General features: G+C 38.5%; 1 long non-coding RNA gene and 1 pseudogene across 1 annotated transcript; both read right to left on the bottom strand.

The window, feature by feature from the left end:
* Positions 1 to 3,212: 3,212 nt before the first annotated feature.
* On the bottom strand, positions 3,213 to 7,962 carry LOC113306115 (annotated as a pseudogene).
* Positions 7,963 to 9,759: 1,797 nt separating this feature from the next.
* Positions 9,760 to 10,315, bottom strand: LOC113301555. The gene is made up of 3 exons (XR_003336371.1): positions 10,160 to 10,315; positions 9,966 to 10,066; positions 9,760 to 9,776 (listed from the first exon to the last, which is right to left on the bottom strand). It is a non-coding gene; the product is annotated as an uncharacterized LOC113301555 (long non-coding RNA).
* Positions 10,316 to 24,365: the final 14,050 nt, after the last annotated feature.

Below are 24,365 nucleotides of genomic sequence, written 5' to 3'. Positions count from 1 at the left end.
AAGATTCAAGCCAAGCCCTCAACAGCAACAATTGAATTGGGTTGTCTGTGTGCGAATGGAGATGGAAGATTGGTGAATTTGTGCTATGAATATCAGTCCTAAACAAGAAGACAATGATAGCAGCAAGGCTTAGCCAGAAGCCATGAATGGCAAAGGAGTTAGACTTACTAGCTGTTCAGGTTACTGGAGCTGTGGACTGATTGCCGGCAATGTTGGTTCCCAACAGCAGCAACAGATGAAAATGGAAGGCTTGATTGATGAGTCTGCGAGATTGGGTACCTACAAAGGGTTTGTGCTGGATGAAATGGATCTGTTATTGGGTCTTAAGTCTCCAGATGAAGGACATAAATTGGCGAGATGGGTCTATGATGTATTTCGGCTGTGGGATGTTGCTATTAAGGTCTCTGTGAATGTTGGCAAATGAACACAGCAGCACAAATTTTGAGATGTGTTGTATGTTGTGGCTGTCTATAGACAAGGAAGTGAAGATGGTCCGTTGCAGGCAGCTGAATTGGGTGTTTCTGGTGATGAATTGGAATCTGCTATGAGCTGTACAGTCGGGAAGGAAGAAGTTGTGGCCTAGAAGTTAAATGGTCAGGGAATGGTAGTTGAGGCAGAGATTAAGAAGTGGTGCCCAGGCAGACGGAATCTGGAGTTGGGTACTGTGGACGGACCTTGTACAAGGCTTGTACTTGGCAACTGGTGTTTGTGATGGACCGGGCTTTGGCAATACCTGCTAGGTCTCAGTCGGATGTCTAGCAGCAGCTGCTATATAAGCCAACGATTAGGAGAAGAGAGGGATACCGTCAACATGGAAGAAACTAGGGTTTGTTGTTTTAGTTTTCTTCTTGCTATGATTTGCTAAACCATTGTTAGGGTGAAAGGATGAATTTGTAGGCTAGATTATTTATGTTTATGAACAAGAGTTTCTTCAAATCAAATGCTTAATTTTATGTTTGAGTATCTCATATTGGTTCTTGTTCTTATAAATCTTTTCATGTTTTATGCCAAGTATACTACATATGGAAGTTAAAAACAATTCCATTGAGACCTGATTTATATTAGATTCATGAACATTCTTCTACTTTTTATGCCATGTATGCATAGTGATCGGGTTCTATTTTTAGGTCGAGATCAAACAATCCTTAGTCGATTATCAAAAGTTTCTAGCGACATATCTTCCATGTTAAGTAGCCAGGTGTTGCAACTTTACATGAGTAAATAGAGACTCTTGCGAAAGAACACTAGTAAACCTAGCCCATGAAGGATTCCCGGATCCTTAACCTTTTTTTATCTTGATCGTCACTTTAATAATTTTGTTTGCATCCAATTTATTTGCTTGTTTCTTAGTATACATTTTAGAAAATCTCCTCTTGAATTGATATTGATTAGGAAGTAGATTGTATTAGTTAGAAGTAATTTAGAAACACTCCTCGTGGTAACGAACCACATTTGCTGCTGTCTACAATTTGGACACCGTGCACTTGCGGTAAGACAAAGTCGGTTCTCCGACCCATCAGTAGGGAGCGCAACTGTACCTTGGAGTAGTGTGAGATTGATCGGGGTTCAACTACATTCCAGACCGAAGTTAGTTTGTAGTAGGCTAGTGTCTGTAGCGGCTTAATACAGTGTGTGTTCAATTTGGACTAGGTCCCGGGGGTTTTCTGCATTTGCGCTTTCCTCGTTAACAAAACTTCTGGTGCCTGTGTTATTTCTTTTCCGCATTATATTTTTTTATATAATTGAAATATCACAGGTTGTGCATTGAATTTTTTTTCGATCAATTGGGAAATCCAACCTTTGATTGTTGATTGAAATTGATTGATCCTTGAACATTGGTCTTTGGTACCGTTCAAGTTAGTTTCTCTTGTATTCAATTAGACTCGCAGAAATTTTTATTTGCTTGAGTAAGAATTGAATCGAGAAATTGAGATATAATTCCTTGATATACTTTTTATTAAGATTGAGTCTGACTGCCTAGTTGATTCTCTTAAAAATATATTGGAGTTAGTCCATACAGATTGTTAAGCGAAATATTGGGTGTGATTGTTAGACCCCCGGTTTTTCAAAATGTACTATAAGTTCTGTTGTTTTAGACTGTTTACATTCGTTAGCTGATTTTCAAGGACGAAAATTCACTCATGTTACTAGGGAAGCAAATTCAACAGCTGACTTAATGGGTAAAGAGAAAAACAAAGTTATAGACATCTTAGTTAAGTTTGCTAGAGTTCCCTGTTTAAGTAGTATTTGGTTATTATCTACTCCTGAAAACATTCTATTTCAGTTACAGGAGGATGCAACATTGTATAAACACTGAAAGTTAATCTATAAACTCTTCATGTTTCAAAAAAAAAAATAAAAAAAAAATCATATAACTTTGTTTCTAAAAAAAATTAGGTCTCGGGATTTTCCTCTAATAATCTCAATTTAGGCAGACAATGTAGTTTGATTTCTAGTTGATTTAACAAAATCTCTTTTCCCATTAAAAGAAAGAAAGAGATAATAACATACATATATCTTGGCCTTTACATATCTTAAGAAATTTTAAATAGATTGAAAACCTCTAATTTAAATAGATTGAAAACCTCTAAAAAATCCAATTAGAATATCATAGATATTTAATGATTCCTTACAAATCCTGTTTGAATACCTAGGAGTTTTTAGGATTGTTAAATATGCATGTGAATCCTAATTCAATACACCCTTTTAACTGCATAACATGTTTTGTATACTTCAAAATATTGCATTACCTGCATACTTTTGAAACACCAGACATAACCCGTAATGTATACTTTTGAAACACCAGACATAACCCGTAATGCATACTTTTGAAACACCAGACAACCCGTAATGCATACTTTCCGCTCATTTTTACGTGTTATGGGTTTTTATGAGCAATCATACATACAATTAATATTGATATTTATATTCGTTGTGTAGATCTCTTCTCTTTAAAAACTTTACAACGAGATAAAATTTATAAAATTCTAAAACACGGTTTTTATGCTATATTCAAGTTCGGTAACCAATTATACCCCTGGAAAAAATATGATGGACAACAAGATGACATTTTTTATAATTTTAAATAATTATGTGTCCCCGAAACTGAAAATATTCTCGGCTTGACCACGAATAATATTCTTTTTTGACCTGAGCCTAATTTCTCCTTTCTTTTTCACTTTCTTTTACCTTTAGCCCGGGTCAATATAATGCTAAATCAGGTTCTGGGACTGTCTGGCAAATTGCGGGAGCATGCAGATCCAGAAGCGCAATTGCATGGACGGGAGCAAGCAGTATCCAGAAGCGCAATTGCATGGACGGGAGCAAGCAGATCCAGAAAGGCAATCACATGGATGACATTGGTAGTGCTGTTCATGCTTGAGTTTGTTGTAGTATGGAAACATATCAATGGCCTGATGTCTGCAAGGGAATAAAAAGAAATGAAAAAATTATATTTACTAGAGAAATTTTGGAGGCATGGCAGGATAATTTGTTATAAATTTACACTTGCTAATTCCTCCACAACCATAAAGAGGAACCTTTCCCTGGAATACAAATATAAATATAACAAACCATAAGTTCCAAGTGAAAAAGAAGTAAACAATATGGACAGCGAATTAATAAGTGACATGATTAACATGATTAACTTTTACAGCCGACAGCATGATTTTCATTTGCCTAAGTTTCATATCGAAATTGCTAAACAAATTGGTTTCCAACTCAACCTAACATAAATATTACTAGCATTCTATAGTTTTCAAAGACACTGCACCAAATTGATCAAATTTTCTTTGTACTCAAATTTATTTTTTTAAGACCATAAGGAATCATAATCTTGAATACCAAAAAAGTGCTGACTGTATATATAAACTTACCCTTGTCAAGAGACACAAGTAACTGAGCACGTTGGTTGCCAGGATATAAAATGGTTTCCCACTTAAACCACCAGTTTCTTCAGAAACTGGATTCTCACTAGCTGGATCTGGTCTTGCAATGGTTGTATTAGTTACGATCTGAGAGGAAAAAGTGAAGAATTGACAATTAAATTCCACTGATATGATAAGTTCATATTTCTCCATATTGAAGCATGGACAGGACAATGGCAACTAAAGCTTTAGAAGGATAAATACGGTCAAAAGAATGCATGCTCATAACTTACCAATCCATCCAAACGGAGTGCCAAAGCAACCTGAAATAAAATGATTAAACCATAAAAAGATATTACTGATGAATTACATAAAAATAAATAAATACATGAGCATCTGAGGTCATAGTAAGCTGCACGCCACTGCAATATCTTCGAGATCTAGCTTGGACAGGTCTGGGGCAATTTTCACAAGCAGCGGAGGAGGGCCTTTGTCTCCCCATTGCATTTTGTCGCGAGCAGCTTGTACCTAGGCAAATAATTCAGTTATGACTAATTAAGAGCGGCAATTGTAGGATCCATACTATAACCCAAACGCCACCAGAGAGAATAAACAGTAAACTTGCAGTTGGAGAACCAACCTTTTAACAAGATCCTCAAGTTGTTCTCGTCCCTGAAGCTTACGCAAGTCCTGGAGTATTTGGTGATGAAATGTTGATAACCTGTAATACAAATATAATATCAAACAAGCAATCTAATGTTTTCTGTATACACACAATCGAAGTTCATGGCTGGTGATTAATTGCGGATCAATTCGGCAAATATCCATGTCGTCATGGAGACTCGGAAACATACTTAGAAAATGCAAAAAGAAACCGAAGGTAGGTATGAATCTCAGACACATGCCAACAGTTCACCCAAGCTGGATAAATACAAGTTCAGTGTCTATTCTAGAGTAGAATGGAGACACGTCACTTCGGTATGTATTTCCTAGTTAGTACTTCCCAGATTATTCGGCTCGTTTTTACTCTTTAAGCAAACAGTGAATTTTATGTATTACGTCTCTCTTTGACTCTTTGTGTTCGAGTTCAACTTAGTTAACTAGTGCTTATAAAAAATACAATAGAGTATAAGAGCAATCTTATATGCATAAGCTTGTGGCGGTGGGTATTAGATGGAGATGATGTAGGATGTTCTCCTCACCATGACGATGCTCACCACCCAAATTCATATTTATAACCTAATTATTTCTGATGAAAAGTAACTGTGAAATGATGATGCAGTCTCTTCATTTTCAACCAAAACTTGAAATGACTGCAGTAAACTGAATCACTAATACTGGAGTGGAAATCCCAGATTATCCAGTTTACACTTTTATATATATATGACATCTTGGGGAAGAAATCCCAGCAAACTAAAGGATAGTGTGAGTTCAGAATATTATAAGAATAGTAATATTTACCAAGTAATTGGCATACTGAGACAAACTGGAAACTCCTTGAACATGGTCAGCAGCAGCATATTCACTAGTCTTATTCTTCCCAAGATTGAAACCTAGAATGCCTGGACCTGCTTTTCCTCCATGTGGGACTTCGTCACTGGACCCAATCTCTACGAATCCAAAACCCATCCCTAATAAACCTTCAACTGCCTCCGCATTTTTATTAAAAGCAGCAGAATGACCGAGGGTTTGAAATCCTCCGACCCCATACTTCCATCCCCAATATGGATGGGCCCGGCCTCTTCTCTCTTGGGACCCAACCACAAGCTGCTGCTACAACAGCTAAACGATGATCAGTCTCAGAATTGAGGTAGGCAAAGAATGGATTCACAAGCTTTGTTGCTGAAAATAACCACCCACTGCACCAAATACATAACAACTAAATGAAACCATTGAAAGTAACCATCCACCGCACCATATGCATTAAGCTGGCTGTTTGCGGATAAGTTATCAGCAAAAGCTGATTACAGTGTGTAAAACTGAAGGAAAGGCCAGCCTCTATGAGTAAAACAATTCTTGTTCAAGTACATCCATAGAAGGTATAGAGACATAGGAACCAAAAATACACGACCACTAAATTAGACAGAGGAACCCCAATCAACAGAAATACTGTTTGGTAAACTTATAGTACTACAATATGGATCACAAAGTTTTATGAAATTGAGGAATAAGTGTTTGGATCAAATGAGGAAAAAATAATAATACCAGGAAGTTGCGTCATCCACAGTACTCGCATAAGCTCCTCCAGAAATAAATATGCCTAAAAAGGCTGCTGTAAAGACTCTTCCCTACAGTGCAGACACATATAGACAAATTAGAAGTAAAACAAGCTTGTCTTTCAGTCAAAAAACGTTACTTGTTTTTCTGTTTTCTTAGTTGATTAGTATTTGATATCAGGCATCAAAAGAATGATACACAATCAACGATAACTACAATGAAGTAAATTCAAAAACCCCAGAAACAATGGCTATATTAACTCATGATATAGAAGCCAACTACAAACAAGATAAGACGGGTATGTACTTCATATTACTTCATATGTCAACAACAAAACCCTTAACATTGTGACCCCAAATAAACGAACGAAAAGTAAGGAAATCATAAGTTCTTGCAAGAACATAGAGTTCTAAGGTGTCTCAACAGTCATAATAAACAAAATATCAACATCCTACTATTTCTTAATTCTTAGAAGACTAATTGTTTCAGCTAATTCTCAAACAACAAAATATGGATATCTAGGGTGACTCAACTGCCTGGAACATAAAAAACAAGAAACCAACTACTAAGTTGGATCATAACAAAGAACTTGTCTAGTAATAACATAACCCGTACATGGGAATTCAGACCATAAGGAAGTGATCTTGTATTCTTGTGATTCAGATGCAGCTACGCAGATACAACTTAAGGATATTCCTGTATCCACTATCCAATCATGTCAGTGAAGACATGTACAGGACTACGGGCATGATTGATGCAGCGTGAAACCTGAGTCAGGTTCATCACCGCATTGAAAAGAACTCGAGGATAGCTATAACTGTAAACCAAATAACTTCAAGGTGCTGCACAGAGGAAATGAATGTGCACAATGGAACCTCCTATGGCCCCAGATGTTGTCTTCTAAGTAAGAGAGAGCACCTAACAGAGCTTAGAGAAGCTAATTCAGCGAAATGCCAAGACACATAGAGAAGAGAAGTCTACTCTAACAACTCCATATCATCTAGACTAAAACTGTTCAAAATCAAACATAAGAGTCACCACCACATGGAAATAAAACAGCATAGGTGTAAATCAGAGAAACTACTCCCGCTTCCAACACCGGTGCTGTTGATACCACTCCTCCTCAAACCAACGTCGGCAACCATCCTCTCTTCGGACGGTCTCCCGAGGAAATCAGAGAAAATCCGCCTACCATAGGTGATCTTATGAAGGTGCAAGAGACTCTTTCCAAAAATCAGATTGACATGGCTACAACACAGAAAGAGCTATGCAATTATCTCAAAACTCTCACTGAAAAGATATCATACAAAACTCAAGAGAAAGGAAAATAAAAGGAAGCATCTCCAACTGCTGATCCCGAAGTTATTCCAGTCTCTGACGATGATGAAACCTACAAAGCTGCAGAACCTGAACCTGCCAGTTTCATCACCCGTGAAGACCTGGAACGTTTTATGGAGAATCAAGGAAAAGGCCATGCACCGTCCGTGCACCGTCACCAACTTCCATATCCCGCTGCTACACAAAGAATTCCTCTCCCAAAAGGTTACACTTATCCAACGTTCACACTCTACAAAGGAACGGGGAATGCCCGAGAACACGTCTATCGATTCTTGGAAGCATTAGGAGAGCATGAACACGACCATGTTGTCCGCTTGAAAGAGTTTTCAAAATCTCTGACCGGTCGAGCGTATACTTGGTACAACAATATTTCACCAGGGAGCATAGCTAATTGGGAAGAAATGATCAATGCTTTCTACCGGAAATACTTATTTGTCTCTGAGCAAATTACTCTTTCTGACTTGGGAAGGATGTTCAGAAGGCTGCCGAAAATCCGAATGATTATGTGAAGAGGTTCAGGATTCAAGCTTTGGACAGTCATGATTAGAGCTGGCAAACGGGCGGGCCGGGGCTTGCCCGTTGCGGGTTCCACGGGTTCGGGTTGATACGGGTTGAAACCCGCGGGTTGAAATTCTCCACGGGTTGTCATTTCTTCAACCCGTGCCCGTAACGGGTTTAACCCGCGGGTTCACGGGTTAGCCCGCCCGTTGTATACCTTAACAACATATCCTAAATGAGATCAAATTTTGGAGCCATTATTTAGCTAAAAACAAACACTATATAATCTACATTGTTCTACTAGTAATAATGAATATCGACTACAACATTCCCTTATCGCAACCGCTTAATCTCCCTTTCTCCAGAATGAGCATCCCTCGGTAAGTCTAGCTTTACCTCCAGTTGGTTGGCACAAGACAGTTTGACAATTTCCACATACAACCACTGTTTGTGAGTGACTGAATACAGTTGTGCTGCCTTCAAAAATCCAACAACAACACAAAGATTCAAATATTCATATATTCTCCAAAATCACAAGAAAAACTGAAAAATACAAGTAATAACTACTACTTACATGTTGAAGCATCCTTGGCACTTAATATCTGACATCATAATTGTTAGTTTTTGTGCCCACTAGACAGCAGTGAAGCGAGACATTCCTTCGGCTTGTATTGCCGACGAGGTTGACTGCTGCCACCCTACATCCATAGTAGTATCCTGTTGGGGTAAAAAGTAAAGTGGAAAAACCTTCTTGCAGAAGAAATGTCGCTGTCACTGCCGAAATCTTCCATACACAAGCAAATTGGCAATGGTGGCAGAAATTCAAGGGAAAAGACAAAAAAAGTTGTTGTCTATCAAAAACACAAAATGCTGAAAACAATACAGTAGCCCCCTTGAGTAGTTGATTGTAATAAACTCACCGGTACTACGACGTTCACTAGCCCCATCTTCTCTGCTTCAGAAGCATTGTAAAATCGAGCTAGAAACCACATTTCACGTGCTTTTTTCGACCCGACCTGGTAAACCACCACCAGAAGAAAAATAACATGTTAAGGGCTATGATTCCCCCACTGCGCCAGAGAATTCAGTTTCAACACTTACCAAACGAGACATGATGGAACTTCCATAACCTGCGTCAAATCCACCGTAAAAGGTATTTTGAGGAGATCAGAAAAATAATTCTAGTGTGCAATTTCTAGATATGCATTAAAAAATTAACATTCCAAAGAACGCTCATAAAACAAGCATAATACAAGTACCTTTGGACCTGTCTGGCCAAAAACGGCATTGTCAGCAGCTATTGTTAAATCACAAACCATATGCAATACATGTCCTCCTCCAACCGCATAACCTGCAAAGATATGTAGTAAACCTTTTTTGCCTTCTTCAACCATAGCAACGTGATTTCCTTTCACAAGTTTTCTCTTAATCCATGTAAAATACTTTCTGAAACCCGAAGATAAATGAACTTGTAGCAGGTTCTGTGCACGCCGGTTGAAACAACCCACAATTGCAGACATCTCATCGTGGAGAGACGGAAAGAATGTCCCATCACAAACTACAGAATCAAACCATTCATTACAAACCCCAATTAGATGTACAAATAATAACTCAATAAAAAGAATGAGGCCAGAGAACGTTACTCGAAAAGTCTCCGAGACAGTCTGAGTTCACATTTGATCGCAACATCAATTAGGGAGTGTCTCTTAGACTGCAAATGATGTCCTCCCATTAAAATGATCAAGCAAATTGGAACATTGACATCTCAAAAACATCCAACAAGTTAAAGCGTTTCCAAAATTATTCTCAAATACATACAAACTGAATGGGAAGCAGTTTTGTTGACAGGCAGGCAGGCTAGCAAAAACACAATAGTGGAACTTCAAGTTAGTTCCGAAAAATTGAAATCATCCAATTTTGCAACAATTTCCACAGAAACACATAAACACAAACAAGCAAATAAACCCAAATCAGATTCAATAAAATGAAATCATAGATAAGAGATTGATAATGATGAAGATGGTGATTAGTACTAGGAGTAGTTACCATGAAGAAGGAGTTTGGGATTGAACCAAACGCTTAAGCTTGTGCCTCCTCTTCTCCAAATCAGGTTTTGGATTCAACAGATCGATATCATTTGAGAGAACCTGAAAAATACAACAACACCATCAGAATCAGAATCATCAATAGAGATGACTAATGAAACGAACAACGAATTAATGAACCACGAATCTTCTTACCATGATGAAGAAAACCCTAGAAAGCCTTTCGTTTCCTTCTTCTGAGCCGCAGCGGAGATTTTAGGTTTTGGAGGAACTGAGAAATTTTTTGTTTGAGGAGTTATATAAGAGAGAAGTTAGATCTTACGATCTCAGCCGTTGATAGCATTACGGGTTTACGGGTTCAACCCGCGGGTTCCCGGGCCGGGACGGGTTAACCCGTTTACTCACAAGACGACATTTCTCCAACCCGAACCCGGCTTGTTTTGAAACCAGCCGAGCCGGGTTCGGGTTTTCACGGGCCGGGCACGGGTTAACCCGCGGGTTTTGGCTTGTTTGCCAGCTCTAGTCATGATCCAAACGTTACTGAACAACAACTGGTGGACTTGTGCATCAATGGCATGATCCCAGTTTACAGGGCTTTGCTGGAGAATCTTCGGTTTCAGACCTTTTCAGAACTTCATGAAGCAGCCAAGCGATCAACGACTACTGCTCCCGCCTTGCTAGAAAGAACGAAAACTGACAAAGTAGAGGAATCGAAAGACAATCAAAGCAGCAATGCCCGACGTTTGATCAACAAACAATACAATGTTGAAGCCTCCATGAATGTTGCTGAAAGGAGCAAGAGAAAAGCCGAGGCACAACAACATAAGAATGCTTCTTCAACGTCTCACCCTCCGAAAGATCCAAGGAAGGACAACCAGACTAGAAATGCACAACCACCCAATCAACAGGATGATCAGAAAGTACCTGACTTCCCTTTTCCCATTGAGGAAGTGATCGAACTACTAGAAGTCTGGGCCAAAGTTAGTGCAATCAAACTACCTCCTGTCAAGAAGGAACCAACTACGGAACAAATGGAAAACGCATGTTACTGCCATTTCCATAGGTACGTCAGTCATTCAACAAGTGATTGTAGAAATTTGAAACGCTTATTCAAAGAGAAGGCCAACTCAGGAGAACCGAGGACTGAAGGAGTGCACAGAAATCCTCTCCCAATCAGAACATTCGCACCCTCCGAGCAACCGGTCAAGGAAGCGGTCCAATCCTTAATTGAGCACATATGCGAGTTGTTGTACCTGTCAAAGGCCCAGAGAGATGATATGTTTGTTGCGCTGAACCATATTGTGTCTAGAAAGCGGCTAGCAATCCTGCAGACGCTCCCTGAACCTCCAGTAACAGACAACGAGATGTACGACTGGGGACTTCTCACTATGGTGCATCTCAAGGGAAATGAATTCAAACGAGCATTAGTTTACGTTGGCACTGCTGTTAACATCATCCCTTTGAAAACCCTCAGAGATGCTGGCATCACTCGACAAGAAGCGACTCATGCTCCTATTTCAGTCAGAGACCACGAAGGAATCCCCAGGGAGGCTTATGGTTACATCATTCTCAACATAAGAAATGATTCAACCTGGACAGAAACTAAATTCTTCATAACTAAGGAGGATCCGGGATATGACATGATTCTTGGGAGAGCATGGATTCATGATGGAAGAATTGCTGGGGTATCTTCATCCTCAGTTGCACAATTCTCCATCGAAGAAAGTTCTGACTCGGAAGATGATCAAACTTTCGAGCATTTGGAGAAGGTCCAAACCTTAACAGGACTCACACAAATGCCCGAGGAAAGCGCACATGAATTTATCAGGAGATTCCACACGCAGGCAAGTTTTATTCCCCCTCATAATTCCATATTAGCAACTTTCAAATATGCTACCTTTATCCGGGGACTCAATCATACTCATGACCAAGCTATCATAAAATGCTATGAGTGGGTAGTCTTGACTCAGCAGTACTACACTAAATGGTTGGAATCTCTCCGAACTGAGGACCCCATTTGAAGGTTCATCGCTGAAGATCTGGCTCGGTTCCACAAGCATCATCCAACATACTCTCCTCTACGTGAATGTCCACATGTGCCGCAAAATTGGAAAGCTCCACCACCATGGAACTCCACTGCTCGGGGAATCCCAAATCATCAGAGGATATTCAAGGCGCGTACAACCAAGCCTAACAAATTCCAGGAATGAGATTTAGTTCTTAAGGAAGCTAAACGTGATCTCCATTCTGCAAGGAGTTCCAATTGGGAAGGACCTTTTATGGTTGCAAGATCCATAATTGGAGGATACTACAAGCTAATCAACATGGATGGCAGGACCATACTAGTAATTCATGAGAATTGGCTCAAAGCTTTTGATGTCTGAGGTATTCAGCAATTCAGGCGTTCCCTGCCAGACACAATTGGGCGTTTCGATCCGTGGCATTTCATCGTGACCTCTGTGCAGAATAACATAGTGGGGCGGTTCTCCGTAGATTGAGAGCTTAACGCATTCAGGACGTCGGTGATACTCACTGTTCCATGACTGCAGGAGACAGACCCACCTCCACATAGAAGAATAGTTGTGCGGCGGACGCTTTCAGGACGTCGGTGACACTCACCGTTCCCTGATTATGTGGAGAGACCGTGTATAGATTCAGGCGGTTCTCCGTAAATTGAGAGCACCAACGCCTTCAGGTCGTAAACAACATCGTGAATCCCTGACTATGCACCCTTCAGAATAGATGTGACGCTTTAACTGGCTAATATGTTTTCTGCAATAGATTAGTTCTGCCGCGACATTCACCACTGAATTCCCAGAATAATCTATTATTGCTCCTATTCCATGGTCCAATCCACGTCCTGATCCCATGGAACGGAAATAACAATTGCTCCTATTCTATAGTCGAATCCACGGCCTGATCCCATGGAGTGGCAATAACAATTGCTTCGATTCTATGATCGGAATCCACGGCTTGATCTCACAGAATGGAAATAAAACAACTGTGCTATCTCATTACTCCGATTTCATAATCGAATCCATTGATCTCATGAAATGGTAATAGATAATCTTAATTACTCTTATTCTATGGTCGAATCCACGATCCCATAGGATGGTAATGCTTGTTTTGTTATTCTGAATTCGTAGTCGAATCCACAGCTGATCCTGCGAATTAATAATGAACAACTATTCATTTTTATTACTCAGTTTCATGAATTATTCTCCACTGAATTTCATAAATTAGTAATAAATACTCAATAACCAGGCATCTGGACCATCACTGAGTAAGCCCCACAAAAATGGTGCGAGTGTACTCGACAATGATGCACGACTAAGCACCCGGATGCACGAACGAGTGTCCAAAAATATGAAATAATGAGGAATCCTTCGCAAAACAGGAGAAAACAATAAATATTAATAAAATAATAAGAGTCGCCCAAGGCCGGTCCCACCAGCCGGCCGGCCGGCCATGCCTAGCCATGGTCGGTCTGTGCCTCTCATTATTTTCCTTATTTTTTGTTATTTCGTGAACTCACGAAAACTCCTTGGTTTTAGCAACTTTCCTTGTTTTTTCAAAACCCGTGAATTCTCCATAACTTCGTGGATTCACGAAATAATATTATAGAATAAGGAGAGGTGTGCGGGACCGGACAACCTAACAGGCCGTCCATGCCTAAGTCGTGGCCAGTCCCACACCTCACAATCCTTAGCTTTTTATAATTATTATTCCCTAATCTCATGAAACTCCTCCGTTTCAACAAAAACTCGTGAATTCTCCATAACTTCAAGGATTCATGAAAAATAATAAAATAGGGAAAGGTGTGCGGGACTGGGCAACCTTGCCGGCCGGCCATGCCATGCCCTAGCCATGGTCGGTCCCACAACTTGCAATCCTAATCTTGCATAATTATTATTTTCCTCAATTCATGAAACTCCTGGGTTTGAGCAAAATTCATGATTTCTCCATATTTTCTCAAATATTGCTCAAATCACGAAAAACCAAAAGCCAACATAGTCACACGACTTGCTAGCCTCTCACGACAATTTTAAATATTATTAAAACACTTTTATTTTAATATTTTCAAAATATTGATGAATTAAGCATACATGCTCATTCCAACAAAAATCGAGAATTCTCATTCAAGATGAAACTCTTCTGAAAATTCACGATATTGCTCGAACGCGCATTAGAAAATACTGAAACCCTTAGTATGGAAACACGGACACCAGCAACACGTACATGACTTCATGAACGACCAGGGTCATTCCTAGGGATTGCACAAGGCCGAACCCACACGTTTTCATAATTCTGACTTAATTTGCTTAATTGCTCATACTGGGCCCGAACTCTCTCCAACCCACTGAGGATTCTCCAAATGACCAATAACTGGTCCCGTGACCACCAAGAGCCGGTACCATGCTCTCTTGGTCCATCTCTACTACCTAGGTTTTGTCACCTAATGCTGAATCCAGCAATATTTCAATAAATGATGAAACCTACATTTAATCATCGTTCTTTCACCAACTCTCAAACTGAGAACCCTGGTGCGTGCTCACTCGAGCACTGGGCATCACATGGACGCTCATCATCCCATGTGGTCGGTCCCTCTTCACTCATGACCAATTTTCAGCAATTCACCAATTGTTGAAGGATTGATAAAAAAAATAGGGTTTCGAACAAACGCTCCACGAATCACCATTCTGAGCAAGTTCAAACACAAAATTATGTTGATTCAGCAATCAACATCCAAATTAATAGTATTCGGTAATTCACCAATATTTTTGATTAATATTTGATTGGGTCACGACACCAGTAAATAATTCTTTGAATTGAGCAATACTTGCTCAGTTGCTCGACAAACTCTCGATATTCGGGAATTCATCGAATTGAGCAATACTTGCTCAGTTGCTCGACAAACTCTCAATATTCGACAATTCGTCGAGTTGAGCAATACTTTCTCAGTCGCTCTAGTCAGTAATTCGTCGACATCTCAGAGAACTACATGTTCAATCCATGAATCGCTGAGCATTCACCACTTATGCTCGATTCAACAAAACTAGATTCACAGTCTAAATCAGTCAACAACTGACCAACTAATACACGTCTGCCTTGCAGACTCCATGATTCGTGAAATATCAATCACGTCACAAATGGGGGGATATCACTTAGGGTTTTAGTCTGGAGGTCTACAGCACGTGGATTCATCCACAACTAGAAATGTGTGTAATTCATGCAAACGGTTGAAGGATTTAGCAAAGTAGTGGGTGCATGATCAGTCAAGTCTCCGCACGACATGGAACTAACTTTACCACGATCTCCCACTTTCCCACTCTTTCACTCAAGAAACTGTCACACTTACAGGGATCAGTGGTACATCATTCTTGCAATATAAATAAGTCTAAATCGAGGACATCAGGATATCATCAATCATCGATTATCATCATTATCCGTCAACAACTCGATATAAACTTATTCACATAACTCAACTTCAGCAATATTGCAGAACCCTTCAACACACCCACAATCCTTGATCATCACTGATCCCACACAACTCTTAGCTTCCCTCCTACAGATCAACCCATCTCCCTCTTTGCGACCGAATTGACTCTGGAACGGCCATTTTCTTGGTTTAGACCTGAGTCATACAGATTGATTTCCCGAATCTAAGCACCCCCTTTGCAGCGATGCATCTGTGTGAGGATTAACATTTTTCCCGACTGAGGAGTCTCAACATCATGCTCGACTCTTCGCTTTCCCAAAAAACCTGCGTCTTGTTTTTCCCCATCTACAACGCTGAACACACAAGTCAGACGCACGTGTAACTCTCAATTACACTAGATAGATGCATATGTAACTCTCAATTACACTAGACAAATGCGTGTGTAACTTCTAGTTACACATGCTAAGAAATTATTATAAATCAATATTAAAGTAATACGTGTATTTTTTATGCGTTCTTTTTGATGTCTATTTTTTTATATGTAACTTTCCATTACACATGTCATAAGGATGTGTAACTTCTGGATACACATGGCATATGCATGTGTAACTTCTGTTTACACATTCACACTATACTTTAATAATTTTGGGCCTAGATTTAATAGTTTTGGGCTTAAATTTAAATTTTATTTAATTTGTGGCTTGACAATATATAAAAGGACATGAATGTCTTTTAATAACTCGGGGCCTAGATTTAAACTTCTTTTAATTAAGGGCCTCATATTATGGGTTATCCATGGGTTGGGCCTTAGCCTAATTTTTCCAAAAACTTAGCTGTGTCCAATCCATTATCCGGCGGGTATAATATCCACGGGTGAGCGGATGAACCGAGTGGATACGGGCGGATTCGCGGATATTTCAAAACATAAATTAGAAAAAATTAATATTAATCCTGAGTTCAATAAATGTAGACAAAAAACCATGCATACAGACAAAAAAAAAATAGCGATCACCGACTATGCATGAGTCCACATTATTCTCAATTTTCTCCCTCACTTTCGTTCTCATCGTTGTTATTTATATGGCTTCAAATGTAAGTACCTATCCTTTGTAATTTTGTATAATTTCAAAACTATCCTCCGGACTGGGTGTCTAGTGGATGGGCGATATGCCACCCGCGTCCAACCCTTAAAAACGGCGGGATTTAGAAATGCACCCACATCCAATCCACCAAATTGCGGGCGGGATGTTCACCCGCTAAAATTCGGATCAGACTGGATAAAATCTGCGGGTGTGGATGTTTTTTCTCACACCTAAGGGAATGCAAAAGGATTGAACTAGCTAGGATGGGGTTCGTAAGGGGTATCTAAATATAGGTAAATTACTTAGTTACCTTCGATTAATTTATTAATTTTTTTTATTTTTTAAAAATATATATTAAAAAAAATCCAAAGAATTAAGATTCGTACAAAAATTTGGTTGGTAGACCAGCAACAAGCGGAGCACTAAGAGCAAGTCTTATGGTGGAAGAGTTCCATCTTCCATCTTCCACGCCACCTCAGCATTTGGAATTGTGGATGGAAACGCAAGTGTAGTGGTGGAACAGGAGGAACACTATTTTGAATATCGTAGAACACTAATAAGAATAGCGCCAGGGAAAACGCTATTATGATTAGCGCTTGACCACGTCAATGGTCAAATGCTATTCTCAATAGCGCCTAAAGATGTTCTTATTAACGCTCAAGAATCTCATTTATCCAGACAATGCACAAGCATTTATTCTTATCTTCTTGTACTTCTTCTCAACGGTGAAAAAACGAAAAAAAAAACCTAACATGCCCCCTTTTTGATTTCTCATTTGATGATTCAAATCCGTGAAATTGTTTCAAAGGGTTTGTTCTTTGCGACATAAGGAAGCTAAGTATACTTCAATTTCTCAATTTGGTTGAGAATCCAAAGAGAGCTTAGTTAAATTGTAATTTGAGTTTATTTTATGGTTTGATAAAAAGTTAGGGTTTAGATGATATGACTGTTCATTGTATGCGTAATACTCGATTGTTTGATGAATGATAATCAATTTGAACCTAACTATGACAAATTTGACATGTAATTTAGGGTTTAGATGCCGAACATTGTGTATTGTGTGAAATTTCCAGGAGATAATGAAATTACCATGAATTAACATGTTTTAGTTTACATTATGTAAACAATTTGAGTGCATTGTGTGACTATATTGCTTTTATTTAATGATTTTGTATAGATTTTTGGATATGGATGTGTATATGATATTGAGTGCAAAGGATTGGGATGAGAAACATATTGCTACAAGTATAAACCCACTTGATAAAAATCATGATATTCAGTTTAGAAGTAATTGGGAAGACCTTAAGGATTTATATGATCGAGTGGTGATTCATGAAAGAGCTAGGGAAGTTCTTCGAAATTCCGGGCTTGCTAAAATATTTGAAATTAGAATTAAGAGAGGTGATTAACAACTATCTTATGTAATCTTAGAGAGGTGGTGGTATACAACTAATTCGTTTCATTTCCCAAACTTTGAAATTGGTTTCACCCCTTTAGATTTTGTTTGTTTATCCAGTATTCCTATTGGAAATGATCATGTAAGATTGAAACACGCCGTTACAAGTGGATGGGCTCGTAGAGAATATCAAGACCTAGAGGATGACTACTTTGGACCTATGCATGGGTATTCAAACTACAACAAGAAGGAAGGTGATTTTTCTATTAGTTGTCTCACAAAATATATTAAGGAGAATACAATTAATAATGAAAATTGGGAGCATGTGACTCGATATTTCTTACTATGGGTGATCTTTACTGGCACGTACCACTACAAGAGCAAGCAAAGGTTGGATTGTTTCCTTGTGTGATTTGAATACAATTGGTAATTATGATTGGGGTTCGACTTGTTTTAGTCACTTGTATAGTAGCACGGATATGATTGTTAGAGGTGGAAAAAACATGGGTGGAATGCAGATGCTTTTAGAATATTGGTTTTACATATATTTTCGGACTTTGACGTTTTTTCTCAAAGAATATGTACCTCTTGATGTATGGCTTGCAATAATGATATGTAAGTGTGATAGTCTAGTGAAGTTACAAAGGGATAGCGCTAAACACTCCCTTACTACAGCTCGCCAACAAATTGAGTTGAGGACAATTGTTGGAACGGTATGGCAACCATGGTATACTAGTGTGTTTAAAGATCATCCTGATATAATTCATGCTCGTGAATTCTCCAAGCAAATACTGGTTTTTTATAATACGGGAATCGATATAGTATCATGTATCTTGGTGAACGGTTTTTAAGGAAAACAAGGGGATTTATAACAATTCCAAGAAGTCCAAGTGAACGTTTGAAAGACCTTGTTAACTCCCAGGATCCTATTGATATAGTGGAAGGACAAGACTATAAACTTATTGAAGAGAGAAAGTATGAGTAGTGGTGGAAGAAACAATCTGTTGGATTTTTGCTTCCAGAAATCCAACGTCAAGATAACAGAGATGAAGTTGGAGCTGAAAGTACTCAAGATCCAGCATTTCTTGTGAATCAGGTCCCCCCAATACATCCATCGGTATACGCATGATAACGTCTCACAAGCTTCACCTGAATTTCCAACAATTCCCTGGTATACCGAATGTTCATACAGTGATGGCAACGGTGTTCAAGTGCCTTTGCAACCACTCGAATCTCCTTCATTTAAGTATGATGTTAGTTTGGGAACAAGGGTTAGTAATTTTTTGTTGTAACTCCTTCAATTATTTTTTTCTATATTTTTATGATTTTCCTTACACATTAAAAGTTCTTTAGTATATTTATTATGTTGGCGTTTATTTCAGGAGCAATGGAAAGATCTACCGCACAAGTTTGCTATTTTAAATGTGGCAAAGGACCAGTTTTGGTATGAACGAGATCGTGCACATTCTCTTGGGCAATCAAAATACCAAGGGGAAGGATCAACATCAAACCAATCATGTTATGATCTTAGAGAAAACTCCCAATGGTTAAGCCGTAAAAGACCAGCCATAAGTCATGATGATGCACTAGATGATGCACATGGTCATTATGTTCTACAAAATGATTATGTTCCACAAGATGAAATAGTTCCAGAGTCACAATTAACCCAATTGATAAATAGTGGTATGGCTGGTTTTAGTCAAGATGATATGGCAAGGATTTTGGGATTAGGACCAAGTTATTTGGGAACATAGATGTCAAAAAAACGGATAATATTTTCTTTTGTATGAATTCAAAAAGCTTGAATGTGTTTTCTTTAATGGATGTATTCTCTTTAATGAATGACTTTTCTTTTGTATGAATGCCTTTTCTTTAATGAACATATGAATGAATGTCTTTTCTTTTTTATGAATTCAAAAATATTGGAATGCTTATAATATTTGAGTTCTGTTTACATGTGCAAAATGGATGATGAAAATCCTCTAAGGAGGTACGTACTAATGAAGTATGGTATCAATCTTAGCATTGGTGATGATAGCGAGGAGAGAGCAATTGTGGTGTACCAGTATATGGCTCAAAGAATGCACAAGCTCTTCCAACCGGCGTCTCAAGAAGTATCGACGCGACAAGTGGTGGAAAGGCACCAAGAGGACGGTCATGCAAGAATGATGCATGAATACTTTGGGCCTAATTGTACTTGGGTCGCTAAGAAGTTCCACCAACGTTTGGGTATGTATCGACCTATTTTCTTAAGTATTCTAGGTGAGATTGTTGTTGCGGATCCTGTTTTTGATTTCCAAGTTGATTGCACCGGAAAACTTGGCCAATCTCCCCACATTAATATGTATGCCATAATGAAATGTTTGTGTAAAGGCATAGCCGTTGATAACACAGATGATTATGTCCGTATGGGAGCGTCGACCGTCTATATGCATGTGAAGAGGTTTACTAGGGTAATTGTTCGGCACTTTGGTCCAAGGTATATGCGACTTCCTACAAAAGAAGACACGGAAAGATTATTGGAAGAAAATGCGGCTAGAGGATTCCCTGGGATGCTTGGGAGTGTTGATTGTATGAATTTTCTGTGGAAGAATTGTCCAACAACATGGGCAGGTACGTTCCATGGACATGAAAAAAAATCTACCATGATCATAGAAGCCGCGGCATCATCCTCCAAATATTTTTAAAATTTTAAACCTAAAAAATAAACAAGAAGATGAAAAATAATAGCTATGTGTAGTCACAATCATTTCTATTCAAGCACTAGTTATTCTTCCAACTTAAACCAAAAAGAAGACATACTAGGCAACATAAAAAACTAGAACCAAGATCTGACGAATCCTAAGTCCTCTCAGCAACTAGGGATTGAACAAGAATGAGCTCCTCAGTTGCCTTCTTTAGTTCGCCTTTCATAAAATCAAGGTTCCTTGTTACAATACCTAGTTGCTCTTGTACAACCATAAAATCTCCAAGAAGATTTCCTACCAACTGTGAAGAAATCTGAACTGGTAGTTTGTCTTCGTTTTCATGATCAAGAGCATGAAAGCATGAGATAACAATATGACATAACTCAACATCACCGATCTTGTTGCTTCCTTCCATTGTGCACCAAAAAGATTTTTAGAGTCTTTTGTTCTTCTGGAACACGTTATATATATAAGGTATTCCAACAAACCCTAGAGAACGTAACGTTCGTGTAGGTTGGTGCGGGTATTAGAGAACAAGGCCTATGCTAGGCCAAGGAAGCTCAAAAGATCAAAACGAAATAGATGTTGAGGAGCAAACATAGTTAAAGAAACTCTGAAAAATTAACACAGAACATTGTATAAACCTGACAGCTTTCTCAAGATGAAAATCTTGAGAATCATGAGTATCCCTTTTTATTAAAAAGAGATGCAATCATGAACTTGTCAGGGTATAATAAGATGAGCATCTTGCTCATCAATATTCACTTCTCTTTTTTTCTTTTCAACGGTATTTAACGAGCTACCTGGTTTAGTTGAGGAAGCATTATCAAGAAGAGATTTAGGAATACCTGGGTTGACAGCATTCCATGTTTTCTTGATATTCCGTTTGAGTCTGTTTATGCTGTTCTTCAGATCATAGACTCGATTGTTGACATGTAAGAAGTCTTAATTTGAAGTCTTGGATTTACAGCCTTCTTTGAGGAGAGCAGAAGAACTCAATTCTTTTTTATTTCTTCTATGCCTTTTCCTTTTTCCTGAGATATCTACAGGATCAGTTACACTATTGTTACTCCTCCTTCTGCCATTGTATCCATTCACATAGTTAAGAAATGACTTATCATTGTATATCCCTTGAGAGTAGGAGTTTCCTTTTATTCCAACAATGTGTGATACCGGTTTAATAACTTCTTTAGATATCCATGTAAGAATGTTATGAAGTTTTTCATTCCGTAACCGAAGACGACATCTTTACTCAGAATGTCCCTTTTTCCCGCAGTAGTAGCAGTTAAAGGACTTATTTCTGAACGATCTCTTGTGAGCAATTTTAGAAGAAGTTGAATCCTTGTTTTTAGAGCCATTGCAAGCTGTCAAAGGTTTTTCACATGGAGATCAACAGCTTTAACAAAATTAATCTTACTAGTTTTTGGAGCGTCTATTCCTTATTGCCCAGACCACGTGTATCACGATATTCTTTACATGCTCCAATCATAGAAGACAATTTTGTAGAGCTAGAATTGAACCTTCTCAGATTCTCTTCCAGTGATTTTACTTTATCAAGAGAAGCTGCAAGGTTAGATTCCAAGGATTTTTCTTTGGCAAGAAGACTGAGTTCTCTGTCACTAAAGTATGTTAGTTGAGAGTCATATCTTGCATTAGCATCTGCAAATCTTTCCTTCAACACACAGAGATTTCGGAGAAGATTATCACATTCGGCCCTTTTTGTGCGTATATCTTCATCACTATCTTTAACGATAGATTTTAATAGTTTGTAACCACCATCATATCCTTTAAAGAGTTTTCTCAGTTTTCTGTTTTCTTGAAAAAGAGGAGCCATGCATTTACTCAAGCAAGTTGTTGACTTTTTTTTCTTTCAAAGCACGGTCAAACAACTTGATATATTGAGAAACTTCCTCATCAATGCTTTGCCCCTCTTCTGAATCACTGTCATATGAAAGATCATCCAAATGTTCATCAATAGATTTTTCCCAGTCGAATGCAGATTTAGATGCGGGACAGCAGAGTTTTTATCAGAGTCAAAAAGACTTTGAAACTCACAAGAGTGACTCTGAACTAGTATTGCGTTATCAGAGATAATATCGTCCATCCTCAGATCACCACAAACACAGACTTTTGAGGTCTTTGAACATGTTTGCCTGCTCTGATCCCAATTGAAAACGCGGGGGTCTAACAACACCACCCAATATTTGGCTTAGCAATCTGTATGGACAAACTCCGAAACACTTTCTAGAGAATCAACTAGACAGTCAGACTCAATCTAGGTAAAATGTATCTCAAGGAGTTAATATCTCAATCTCTCAATTTAATCTTACTCAAGCAAACTGTGAGTCTCAATTAAAGAGAGATAACTTGGATGGTACCAAAGACCAATATCCAAGGATCAATCAATATCAATCAACAACCGTTAGGTCGGACTCTCCAATTGATTGATCTAACGCACAACCTGTATTATTTCAATTATAAAGATAAAAAAATATAATGCAGAAATTGAAATAACACAGACACCAGAAATTTGTTAACGAGGAAACCGCAAATGCAGAAAAACCCGGGGACCTAGTCCAGATTGAATACGCACTGTATTAAGACGCTACAGACACTAAACTAATCCAAGCTAACTTCGGACTGGACTGTAGTTGAACCCCAATCAATCTCCCACTGATCCAAGGTACAGTTATTCTCCTACGCCTCTGATCCCAGCAGGATATTGCGCACTTAATTCCCTTAGCCGATCTCACCCACAACTAAGAGTTGCTACGATCCAAAATCGCATCCTTTAACAATAAACAAATCTTTCTCCCACAGACAAGTCTATCAAAGGATCAATCTGTATCCCACAGATAAACCCTAAAGGTTTTGTTCCATCTTTTGATAATAATCAAGGTGAACATGAACCAATTGATAATCCGGTCTTATATTCCCGAAGAACAGCCTAGATTAATCAATCACCTAACAAAAATCTTAATCGTATGGTAGCGAAACAAGATATTGTGGAATCACAAACGATGAGACGAAGGTGTTTGTGATTACTTTTTATATCTTGCCTATCGGAGATATCAAATCTCAAGCCAATCAATATGATTGTACTCGTACGATAGAAGATGCAAGATCGGATCACACAACTACGATAAAATTAGTATTGGTCTGGCTTCACAATCCCAATGAAGTCTTTAAGTCGTTTAACCCGGTTTGAGAAAAGAAATCCATAGGGTAAATGGAGAATCGACTCTAGTATGCAAACTAGTATCACACATAAGGTGTGGGAATTAGTTTTGCACAATACTAGATGTCTCTTATATATAGTCTTTCAAATCAGGGTTTTGCCTTGGTTACAAAGAAAATAATATCCACCGTTAGATGAAACCTGATTTTGATTCAAGCTAATATTTCTCAACCGTTAGATCGAAAACTTAGCTTGTTATACACAATTGAACTACACGCCTCTAGGTTTGTTAACCATACCCAAATGTGTATATTGTTGGTTTAATAATAGTCAACCAAAAGGTTAGCCATATGAGCATTTCATATCAACTATGTTCTTCTTCACCATTACTAGTTCAAATGACTCAGATCTACTAGTTAAGAGAGTTGTTCAATTGCAAGGAAATCTCATGTAATACACAAGACACAATTGAAGCAAAGATGATTTGATTCACTCGAATCTGTTCATGAACTTTTATAGCCACGGTTTGTAAATTGCCTTAGTCTTTATAAGTTTAAGTTCAGAAATCATCTTCAGATATATAACCTTTCTCAAGTTCGCAGACTAGGTTCGCGGACT

Source organism: Papaver somniferum, chromosome 8 (assembly GCF_003573695.1).
Source record: "Papaver somniferum cultivar HN1 chromosome 8, ASM357369v1, whole genome shotgun sequence".
Taxonomy (NCBI): domain Eukaryota; kingdom Viridiplantae; phylum Streptophyta; class Magnoliopsida; order Ranunculales; family Papaveraceae; genus Papaver; species Papaver somniferum.
Note: the sequence above shows the minus strand (reverse complement) of the source record. Positions and strands in the feature narration are given on the sequence as shown.